Source organism: Archocentrus centrarchus, unplaced genomic scaffold, assembly GCF_007364275.1.
Source record: "Archocentrus centrarchus isolate MPI-CPG fArcCen1 unplaced genomic scaffold, fArcCen1 scaffold_24_ctg1, whole genome shotgun sequence".
NCBI classification, from domain to species: Eukaryota; Metazoa; Chordata; class Actinopteri; order Cichliformes; family Cichlidae; genus Archocentrus; species Archocentrus centrarchus.
In genome coordinates this window covers 5626628-5639009 of record NW_022060254.1, presented here as the reverse complement: position 1 = coordinate 5639009, position 12382 = coordinate 5626628, and the positions used below count along the sequence as shown (strand labels likewise).

Sequence of the window (12382 nt, the reverse complement as noted above, 5' to 3'; positions counted from 1 at the left end):
ACAGTTTGTACAGCTCATGTTGTGTTTGTTGTCCTCTCAGTCTGTCAGGTGGAGGTGGAGGAGGGGGCGGAGTCTGTCCAGCTGCCTTTCAAAACCACAGAAAACCTGCCTGAAGATGTTAGACTGCAGTGGAGGGATAGTTCATTCAAGACAGTCCACGTGTTTCTGAACAGCTCTGACCAGCCTGACCAACAAGACCAGATTTACAGAGACCGAACGAAGATGAATGAAGACCTGCTGAAAACTGGAGACCTCAGTCTGACCCTGAAACAGCCCACACAGAGAGACAGTGGGAGATACAGATGTGCAGTCAGCAGTGAGAAGATTGTCAGATATAAATCAGTGGTGCTCAAAGTCACAGGTTTGTATGTGTGTGTGTGTGTGTGTGTGTGTGTGTGTGTGTGTATATGTGTGTGTCTCTGACTGTATTGTGTCTCCTCTGCAGGGAGAGCTCAGGTCCAGGATCAAACAGGGATCATCAGGAACAGAAGCAGCTCCATTGATCCGACTCCTCTGACGGCTGATCAATCAGTTTGATCTGTTCTTTTATTATTGATCAGTGATGTCAGAATGGAGTCAGTGTGATGTTGTTGTTGTGTGTTTGAGCCTTTAGTGTCCATGAAGGTCTCTGCTGCCGTAGATCCTCTGAACTGTGACAGAGGTCTCACTCTGGAGGAAACTCTCAGCACTTTCCAGCAGCTCCTCCATCATGGAGGACGTTCCCTCACTGGAACAGGTGGAGGAGAGAGGAGAGGAAGCACAGGTGGATGCTCTGAGGAAGAGGAGCGTTCTCACATTCATGTTTCACCAACAACATGATCACATGACCAGAGGGGCGTGGCCTTCAGTGGTCACATGTTCCACTTTGAAGGCTCATCTCCAACAAAGCAGACCTGTGATCACTTTAACTCACTATGATGGATTGTTGCCATTTGTCTTTGTGTCTCTGGCTATTCTTGTGTGTCTGTGTGTCTTTGGGATATTGGATATAGTCATGTGACCTGCCCAGGGACTACAGATAGAAATTCAATTCAATTTTATTTTTATAGCACCAAATCACAACAAACAGTCACCTCAAGGTGCTTTGTATTGTTGGTAAAGACCCTACAATAATACAGAGAAAACCCAACAGTCAAAACGACCCCCTATGAGCAGCACTTGGTGACAGTGGGAAGGAAAAACTCCCTTTTAACAGGAAGAAACCTCCAGCAGAACCAGGCTCAGGGAGGGGCAGTCATCTGCTGTGAGGGGAGAGAGACAGAGATTAATAATAACTAATGATTAAATACAAAGTGAAAAGAGGTGAATGAAAAGAAACACTCGGTGGATTATGGGAACCCCCCCCCAACAGCCTAGGCCTATAGCAGCATAACTAAGGGATGGTTCAGGGTCACCTGATCCAGCCCTAACTATAAGCTTGATCATAAAGGAAAGTTTTAAGCTTAATCTTAAAAATAGAGAGGGTGTCTGTCTCCTGAATCCAAGCTGGGAGCTGGTTCCGCAGAAGAGGGGCCTGAAAGCTGAAGGCTCTGCCTCCCATTCTACTCTTAAGTATCCTAGGAACCACAAGTAAGCCAGCAGTCTGAGAGTGAAGTGCTCTATTGGGGTGATATGGTACTATGAGGTCTTTGAGATAAGATGGTGCCTGATTATTCAAGACCTTGTATGTGAGGAGAAGGATTTTAAATTCTATTCTAGATTTAACAGGGAGCCAATGAAGAGAAGCCAATATGGGAGAAATCTGCTCTCTCTTTCTAGTCCCTGTCAGTACTCTAGCTGCAGCATTTTGGATCAGCATGAATTAGCTTTTCAGCATCACTCTAAGGAAGGATGTTTCTAATTTTAGAAATATTGTACAAATTCCACAAAAGCAGTCTTACATATTTGTTTAATATGTGCATTGAAGGACAAATCCTGGTCAAAAATGACTCCAAGATTTCTCACAGTGTTACTGGAGGCCAAAGTAATGCCATCCAAAGTAAGTACCTGGTTTGACACCATGTTTCTAAGATTTGTGGGGCCGAGTACAAGAATTTCAGTTTGATCTGAATTTAGAAGCAGGAAATTAGAGGTCATCCAGGCCTTTATGTCTTTAAGACATTCCTGCAGTTTAACTAATTGATGTGCGTCATCTGGCTTCATTGATAGATAAAGCTGAGTGTCATCTGCATAAAAACTGATGCAATGCTTTCTAATAATACTGCCTAAGGGAAGCATGTATAATGTAAATAAAATTGTTCCTAGCACAGAACCCTGTGGAACTCCATAATTACCTTTTGTGCATGGAGAAGACTCCCCATTTACATCAACCTATTAAATCACATTGTAACCACTGCAGTGCAGTAACTTTAATACCTATTGCATGCTCTAATATCTGAATAAAATATTATGGTCAACATCATGAGATCCTTCAACATCTGCCAGACTATGCTCAGGATCTTCTATGGGTCTGTGGTGGCGAGTGCTGTCATCTAGGCTGCTGCATGCTGGGGCAGCAGGCTGAGGGCGGCAGACCAACAGAGTCAATAAATTGATCCACAAAGCCAGTGTTGTGGAAGTGAAGCTGGACTCATTGATGGCAGAAAGGAGGATGCTGTCTAAGCTGTAGGCCATTATGGACAATGGCCCACTCTATGACACAGTGATGAGACACAGGAGCACTTTCAGTGCAAGACTCATCCCATCAAAATGCACAACAGAGCACCACAGTAGTGATGGGAAGTTTGGCTCTGTTCAGAGAGCTGGCTTTTTAGGCTCGGCGCCCAAACGGCTCTTTACTTATCATTTGTAGCCTCATATTTTAACCTAAATAAGGTAAAATGAATGGTTTGTGTGCTGAGACGCCCTTTTGTCTCCAGTCTTTATAATTTCATTATTTTGTGCATTTATTTTGTTAAAAAAAATCATTTTTACTTTTGTTTAACATTTTAAAGAAACTTTTAATGGAACAGAGGACAAACAAACACACTGATTTATTTTGCTTTGTGTTGCAGTAGGATGGGTTATAGTTGCAGTTTTAGGGAGGGGGGTCGACGCAGCAACAGTTGTTGGTTCGGGACCAGTCACACCAGGGTCAGTAGATGGAGACCTACCTTGCCTTCTCTCCTCCAAGTACACTAAGGGATGGACAGTTCTTATATGTCGATGCAGGTTTGTGGTAGAACCTGCTCTCTTATAGCACTCTGCTCTGCTATTTCCAATTTCCTTAAGTTTCAGCCAAATGCTGCTTCTTTAACATCTACAGGTGATGGTCATAAAATTAGAATATCAGGAAAAAGGCTACGTTCACACTGCAGCCTGAAGTGACCCAATTCCTATTTTTTGTGAAATCCGATTTTTTTTGCGTGGTCGTTCACATTTCCAAATATATGCGACTTGGATGTGATTTGTGTGTGAACAGCAGACGAACCTGAAAGTGTCCCGCAAGCGCAGTAGAGGACGTGATAACATCACATATAGTAAGCGCACTCAATGTTTGCGGAAGTCACACATTTTCCTTCCCACGTCCGCGTAACAGGATGCAGAATAGTGACGTTTGTCAAGTATCAATGACGTGCTGGTCAGATGAATGTTACCTGGCCGTAAACACTCAGGTCGCATTTGAAAATATCGGATACATAACGGATTTAGGACCACATATCCAAGTGGCCTGGGTCGCATTTGAAAAAATCCAATCTGTGTTGACTGGCATGAAAAGATCGGATACAGGTCGCATGAGGGCGAAAAAATCGGAATTGGGTCACTTCAGGCTGCAGTGTGAACGTAGCCAAAGTTGATTTATTTCAGTAATTCCATTCAAAAAGTGAAACTTGTATATTGCACTCATTCATTACATGCAGACTGATATATTTCAAATGATTATTTCTCTTCATTTTGATGATTATAGCTGACAACTAATGAAAACCCCAAATTCAGTATCTCAGAAAATTTGAACATTACGTAAGACCAATACAAAAAAAAGGATTTTTAGAAATGCTGGCCAGCTGAAAAGTATGAACATGAAAAGTATGAGCATGTACAGCACTCAGTACTTAAACTGCTCAAAAAAAAAAAGGGAACACTTAAACAACACAATATGACTCCAAGTAAATCAAACTTCTGAGAAACCAAACTGTCCACTTAGGAAGCAACACTGATTGACGATCAATTTCACATGTTGTTGTGCAAATGGAATAGACAACAGGTGGAAATTATTGGCAATTAGCAAGACACACTCAATAAAGGAGTGGTTCTGCAGGTGGGGACCACAGACCACTTCTCAGTACCTATGCTTTCTGGCTGATGTTTTGGTCACTTGAATGTTGGTGGTGCTTTCACACTCGTGGTAGCATGAGGCGGACTCTACAACTCACACAAGTGGCTCAGGTAGTGCAGCTCATCCAGGATGGCACATCAATGTGAGCTGTGGCAAGAAGGTTTGCTGTGTCTGTCAGCGTAGTGTCCAGAGGCTGGAGGTGCTACCAGGAGACATGCCAGTACACCAGGAGACCTGATTTATTGATTGATTGATTGCTTTTGGTATGTTTGTATGTTTGTATTTATGTGTAGTGGACCTAATTCGATTGGGGCCTCTTGGCCAGGTCAAGTTTGTAAATGAGAACTAGTTCTCAAACATTTTTACCTGGTAAAATAAAGGTTTAAAAAAAAAAAAAGTGGAGGAGGCCGTAGGAGGGCAACAACCCAGAAGCAGGACCGCTACCACCGCCTTTGTGCAAGGAGGAACAGGAGGCGCACTGCCAGAGCCCTGCAAAATAACCTCCAGCAGGCCACAAATGTGCATGTGTCTGCACAAATGGTTAGAAACCGACTCCATGAAGATGGTATGAGGGCCCGACGTCCACAGATGGGGGTGCTCACAGCCCAACACCGTGCAGGATGCTTGGCATTCACCAGAGAACACCAGGATTGGCAAATTCGCCACTGGCGCCCTGTGCTCTTCACAGATGAAAGCAGGTTCACACTGAGCACATGTGACAGATGTGACAGAGTCTGGAGACACCGTGGAGAGCGATCTGCTGCCTGCAACATCCTTCAGCATGACCGGTTTGGCAGTGGGTCAGTAATGGTGTGGGGTGGCATTTCTTTGGAGGGCCGCACAGCCCTCCATGTGCTCGCCAGAGGTAGCGTGACTGCCATTAGGTACTGAGATGAGATCCTCAGACCCCTTGTGAGACCATATGCTGGTGCGGTTGGCCCTGGGTTCCTCCAAATGCAGGACAATGAGAGACCTCATGTGACTGGAGTGTGTCAGCAGTTCCTGCAGGATGAAGGCATTGAAGCTATGGACTGGCCCGCCCGTTCCCCAGACCTGAATTCGATTGAGCACATCTGGGACATCATGTCTTGCTCCATCCACCAACATCATGTTGCACCACAGACTGTCCAGGAGTTGGTGGATGTTTTGGTCCAGGTCTGGGAGGAGATCCCTCAGAGCATCCGCCACCTCGTCAGGAGCATGCCCAGGCGTTGTAGGGAGGTCATACAGGCACGTGGAGGCCACACACAATACTGAGCCTCATTTTGACTTGTTTTAAGGACATTACATCAAAGTTGGATCAGCCTGTAGTGTGTTTTTCCACTTTAATTTTGTGTGTGACTCCAAATCCAGGCCTCCATTGGTTAATAAATTTGATTTCCATTGATGATTTTTGTGTGATTTTTGTTGTCAGCACATTCAACTTTGTACAGAACAAAGTATTCAATGAGAATATTTCATTCATTCAGATCTAGGATGTTATTTGAGTGTTCCCTTTATTTTTTTGAGCAGTGTATTTGGGCTCTTTTTGCCTGGATTACTGCAGCAATGCGGCTTGGCATGGAGTCGATCAGTCTGTGGCACTGCTCAGGTGTTATGAGAGCCCAGGTTGCTCTGATAGTGGCCTTCAGCTCATCTGAATTATTGGGTCTGGTGTATCACATCTTCCTCTTTGCAATACCCCATAGATTTTCTATGGGGTTAAAGGTCAGGTGAGTTTGCTGGCCAATTAAGAACAGGGATACCATGGTCCTTAAAGCAGGTACTGGTAGCTTTGGCACTGTGTGCAGGTGCACAATCTGCATCTCCATAAAGTTGGTCAGCAGCAGGAAGCATGAAGTGCTCTAAAACTTCCTGGTAGATGGCTGCGTTGACCTTTGACCTCAGACAACACAGTGGACCAACACCAGCAGATGACACGGCACCCCAAACCATCACTGACTGTGGAAACTTTACACTGGACCTCAGCCAACGTGGATTCTGTTCCTCTCCTCTCTTCCTCCAGACTCTGGGACCTTGATTTCCAAAGGAAATGCAACATTGACTTTGATCAGAGAACATAAGTTTGGAGCACTCAGCAGCAGTCCAGTCCTTTGTGTCTTTAGTCCAGGCGAGACGCTTCTGACACCGTCTCTGCTTCAAGAGCGGCTCGACACGAGGACTGCGACAGCTGAAACCCATGTCTGCATACATCTGTGTGTGGTGGTTCTTGAAGCCCTGACTCCAGCTGCAGTCCACTCTTTGTGAATCTCCCCACATTTTTGAATGGGTTTTGTTCCACAATCCTCTCCAGGGTGCAGTTATGACTATTGTTGGACACTTTTTTCTACCACATCTTTTCCTTCCCTTCTCCTCTCTATTAATGTGCTTTGACACAGAGCTCTGTGAACAGCCAGCCTCTTTAGCAATGACCTTTGTGTCTCGCCCTCCTTGTGCGAGGTGTCAAAGGTCGTCTTTTGGACAACTGTCAAGTCAGCAGTCTTCCCCATGATTGTGTAGCCTACAGAAATAGACTCTGTCTTTGGTTTTAATTTATTTAGATTATTAGAGTGTATTTTATTCTTTCTTTATTATAAACAGTTGCAGCTGTAAAACAGAAATTTTCTTTCTGGGATCAATAAAATATTTCTGATTCTGATTGCTCTGCTCGGGTCTGGCGGTTCTCGGGCACCTGGAGTCCAGGGGCCTTCCCCTGGCTCGTGCAAGGATGACCAGCGTCCTTCTCTGTGGTTGGACACACGGCTGTCAAGATGGCGGCGCGCATAGTCGCAGCGGCTCAGTGCTCTCCTTTTCGGTGCTCTGTGAAATTGTGTATGTTGTTATGTGTGCTTCAACTGTGGCTCAACACATCACCATTATGTCGGGCGGACATTATAACATACAGACGGCACGAACTCCTACATATAGGAGCACAAAGTGAGCAGGCGGTTACGGCTGACTTCCTCCACTCTCACAACATCCCGGTGGACATCGCCAGACCACCTGGCTCTTTGTGGTTCATCATCCCTGTGAGGGGGGGTCGCAGACGGAGACGGCGCAGAGAAAGGAGGCAGAAAAGAGGCGGCAGAGCTGGCGTTTTGGAGAGGCTACGTAAACGGCCTCATAGACCTCCGTTACCCAGTGTTTTCCTCGCCAATGTAAGATCACTCCCGAATAAAATGGATGAGTTGAGACTGCTGGTGGCTACAAACAGGACCGTGAAGGACTGCTGCGTTTTGCTCTTCACTGAGACCTGGCTTCATTCATCCATTCCTGATGCAGCCATCGAGCTAGCCGGCAGGACAACGCACCGGCATGACAGAATGCGGACCTCCGGTAAGAGCAGAGGAGGGGGTGTGTGCTTGTATGTAAACAACAGCTGGTGTACAGACAGTATGACTGTGAACAGCCACTGCTCTCCGGACCTGGAGTACATGACTGTTAAATGCAGGCCCATCTATCTGCCCCGTGAGTTTACAGCTGTTTTGATCACTGTTGTTTATCTTCCCCCTGATGCTAATGCTAACTCGGCTGTTAGTCTCTTACATGACACGGTTTGCAGTCAACAGAGCAGATATCCTGAGGCTGTACACATCATTGCAGGAGACTTTAACCATGTCGATTTAAAGACTGTTCTACCCAAGTTCCATCAGCATGTTAAATGCCCTACAAGAGGGAACAACACACTGGATAAAGTCTACTCTAACATCAAGCTGGGTTTCAGGGCTGTGCCACTGCCACATCTGGGCCAGTCAGACCATCTGTCCCTGCTTATGATTCCAGCATACACCCCCCTCAGCAAAACTGCTCTTTCTACATCTAAGACTGTTCAGACCTGGCCTGAAGGTGCCTCTCAACAGCTGCAGGACTGCTTTGAAACAACTGACTGGGACGTATTCAAGCACCAGGACCTGGAGCAGTACACCTCGGCTGTTCTGGACTACATCAAGTTCTGCACCGACACTGTAACTGTGGACAAGAATATCCGGGTTTTTCCAAATAGAAAGCCATGGATGAATGGAAAGGTGCAGAGCTTACTCAGAGAGAGGAACATCGCCTTCAGAGCTGGTGATGGGGCGCTTTACAGCGCTGCCAGAGCCAACCTGAAGAGGGGCATCAGGGAGGCCAAGGCTGTGTATAAGAGGAGGATTGAGGACTGTTTCCAGAGCCACGACTTCAGGCAGGTGTGGCAAGGGGTTCGGCATATTTTGAACTACAAACCCAGCCTGTTAGTTGATCAGCGTAACATCAATCTGGCAGAGGAGCTGAACAGCTTCTTTGCACGCTTTGAGCTACAGCAATCAGAGACAGCCATCCAACATCCCTCAGCAGGCAGCAGCAGCATCCTCAGGCTGCAAGAGCAAGAGGTGAGGCGTATGCTGGAAACTGTGAACCCCAGGAAAGCTGTGGGGCCCGATGGTGTCTCTGGACGGATACTGAAGGTCTGTGCGGCTCAGCTGGCTGGTATTTTTACCAGCATTTTTAACCAGTCCCTGAGCCAGGCTGCTGTCCCTTCCTGCCTGAAGTCCTCCATTATCGTCCCCATCCCCAAGAAGAACACTATCAGAGGTTTGAATGACTACAGGCCAGTAGCACTCACACCAATTGTTATGAAGTGCTTTGAAAAGCTTGTCCGGGCTCACGTCATCTCCAGTCTCTCCCCCAGACTAGACCCCCACCAGTTTGCCTACAGAGCCAACCGGTCCACAGAGGACGCCATTGCCACGGCCCTCCACTCTGCCTTCTCTCACCTGGAGCAGGGGGGGAACTACGCTCGGCTGCTCTTTGTGGACTTCAGCTCGGCGTTTAACACCATCCTTCCTGGCAGACTGGTGACTAAACTGTCAGATCTGGGGATACCACGCTCCACCTGTCTTTGGATCAAGGACTTCCTGACAGACCGTTCCCAGAGGGTAAGAGTAGGTCCCCACCTCTCTTCAGCCATCAGCCTCAGCACCGGCTCTCCACAGGGCTGTGTGCTGAGTCCCCTACTCTTCACCCTCTACACACATGACTGCACCTCCATACATGCCAGTAACTGCATCATTAAGTTTGCGGATGACACCACTGTGGTGGGGCTCATATCAGGCGGGGATGAGTCAGCATACCGGGACGAGGTGCAGCGGCTGTCAAGGTGGTGCAGTGAGAATAAGTTGATCCTGAACACCACTAAGACAAAGGAGATGGTAGTAGACTTTAGGAGGACAACACATGTCATTCAACCTCTGTTCATCGAGGGGGATGAAGTGGAGCTGGTTTCAGATTTTAGGTTCCTGGGAGTACATCTGCAGGATGATTTGACCTGGAGTATCAATACGACCAGCATTGTCAGGAAGGCCCAACAGAGACTGCATTTCCTGAGGGTTCTTAGGAGCAACTATCTGACCCAGAATCTGCTGGTGTCCTTCTACCGTTGCTGTGTAGAGAGCATCCTGACCTACTGTCTGTGCGTGTGGTTCAACAGCTGCACAGCAGCAGACAGGAAAACACTCCAGCGAATCATCAACACGGCTCAAAAGATCATAGGCTGTCCCCTGCCCTCCCTCCAGGAACTGTTCAATGCCCGCTGCCAGAGGAGGGCACAGAACATCCTCCAGGACCCCTCACACCCTGGACACTCCTTGTTTCAGCTACTGCCATCAGGCAGACGTTTCAGGACAATGAAGGCCAGAACAAACAGACTGAGGAACAGCTTTTATGCCAGGGCTATCATTGAACTGAACTCTGTGTGGTTTGGACAGTGATGTGGGGTGGTAGTGCTGACTGTGTGCGTGCGTTGGTGTGTGTATTGGGGCTAGATTCGTCTTAATTTACTATTGTGCACTGTATTTTAGTAATCATTTTTATCACTCATATTTTTATTATTTTATTATTTATTGTCTGAGGCACCTAGAAAGGAATGCATTTTAAATTTCGTTGTGCAACTTCTGTGTACAATGACAATAAAGATTCTGATTCTGTCATCGGGATGTGTGGTCTTCAGTGCTCATGGAGGGGGGCAGCCTGGGTTTCCTGAGTCTATCTCTGTGTATCTCTGGCTGTGGGGGTCGTCGTTGCAGCTTCTCACCCTCTTTATCAAGAATTTTTTATGACAAATGCGCACACACAGGAATGCACACACACACACACAGGCAACAGAACAGGAGTTTGTGTTTGTTGTATTCTTCTCTTTCAGGTGCTGTATGTTGTGTGTGTGGGGAGGGGGGGCTTGTGTGTGCGTTTCTGTATTTTGTTACAGATGGAGCAGTTGGGGACACCACCCTGACTTCCCACCTGTTGCCTCCGGTGTTGTTGGGCTATGCCATTTGAACTTGTAAATAAAGAAAATAAAGGAAAAAACAACTAACAGGAGGAGCCTGCAGCTCCTCTTGGCACAGCAGTGGTGTTTGCTACAACATGCATGATAAATTTGCTTGCTTAAGCTGACAGGTTTAAAAAAAAAAAAAATAGAAGAATCACGGCTCACCATCTGCCACACACAGACATTTCCTGTCAACATAAACTTTCCCTGTGTGTCACACCTGGAGAGTAAAGTGTGGTCGGGAGCTGCAGGTGTATCCAGGTGTGCGTTCGTTCGGTCAGCGGAGGATTTACCGGGACTTTGTGACGGTTTCATATGGAGCTAAATTGGGGCCATGAAGTTTGTTCGAAAAAAAAAAAAATTGAAACTGAAAAATTATTTTGAACCTGAAAAAAAAATTTAAACAGGAAAAAAAAGTTTTGCAACCAAAAAAAAAAAGTTTGAAAATGAAAAAAAGTTTTGCAACTGAAAAAAAAGATGTGAAACTAAAAAAATATATTTCAAAACTACATTTCAGATTCAAGTTTTTTTTTTTTCACTTTCAGATTTTTTTTTTGCAGTTTCAATTTTTTTTTTCGAGTTCAAACTTTTGGCCCTGTTTTGGCGTGGGGGGCGGAGCCTCAAATGATGATAGCAGTGATCAGGTAATAAAAACTTTTTAATGAAGACTGTTCTCAGTGCTGATTGGGTCAGGTTTTTAAGACGCATAATTAATGTTTAAATCTTTATAAAGGTGATTTAAAGAAACCAAAATTATGAGTAAGAAGCATTAAAAAAAGTCCCACCACACTGTGTTTAAGTACTCAACAGTTTAAGGCAATGTACTTGTTACTTTGCAGTTCCAGAGGATTATACTTCTGTGTTATGCCACAGGTCATAAAGGCATACTGTGGACTTCAAAATAAAGTAAGCTCCACAGTCCCACAGTCCAAAGACATGCAGTTACTGGGTTAGGTTAATTGGAAACTCTAAATTGCTCGTAGGTGTGAACGGTAGTTTCTTGGCCCTGCGACAGCCTGGTGACCTGTACAGGTGTGCCCTGCCTCTCACCCTATGACACCCACGACTGTGAAAAGGATAAGAGGAAGAATCAAATCAGCTGCAGCTGTCTGTACAGCTCATGTTGTGCTTTGATGTCCTCTCAGTTCCCCAGGTGATGGAGGTGAATTCAGGAGTGGAGTCTGTCCAGCTTTCCCTCAAAACCACAGTTCATCTGCCTGAAGATGCTAAAGTGGAGTGGACCTGCAGTTACAATCAGAACTTGAAGGTCCACCTGTATCAGAACGGCTCTGATACAAAGATCAGTGAAAACCCGCTGAGAATTGGAGACCTCAGTCTGACCCTGGATCAGCCCACAGACTGGGACACCAAGACCTTCACCTGCACCGTCTACAGTCAGAGGTCAGTACTGCAATCTGTGTGTGTGTGTGAGCTCTGTGAACATAAATCAACTGCTGCTGTGTGTACAGCAGCTCATGTTTGTTGTCCTCTCAGTCTCTCAGGTGGAGGTGGATTCAGGGGTGGAGTCTGTCCAGCTGCCCTGCAAATCCTCAGAAAGCCTGCCTGAAGATGCTAAAGTGGCTTGGTGGGACAACAGTGATAGGATGTATGAGAACGGCTCTGACAAACAGCACCAGGTTTACAGAGACTGAACAATGATGAATGAAGACCTGCTCAGAACTGTGGTGGCTGTAGCTCAGGAGGGGGAGCAGGTCACCTACTGAGCTGCAGGGTGGCGGTTCAATTCCTGGCTGCTCCGGGCTGCATCCCAAGTTGCTCTCCAACCCAAGCGTTAGAATATGAATGTATGTGAATGTTAGATAATAAAAGCACTTAGCTCAGATACT

The 12382-nt window shown here is 46.2% G+C and overlaps 1 protein-coding gene across 1 annotated transcript in view; it reads left to right on the top strand.

Moving 5' to 3' along the window:
• Nucleotides 1-12382, top strand: part of LOC115775636 (NLR family CARD domain-containing protein 3-like) — an 866494-nt gene that overhangs the window by 45000 nt on the left and 809112 nt on the right. The gene's annotated exons all lie outside the window — the stretch shown is intronic.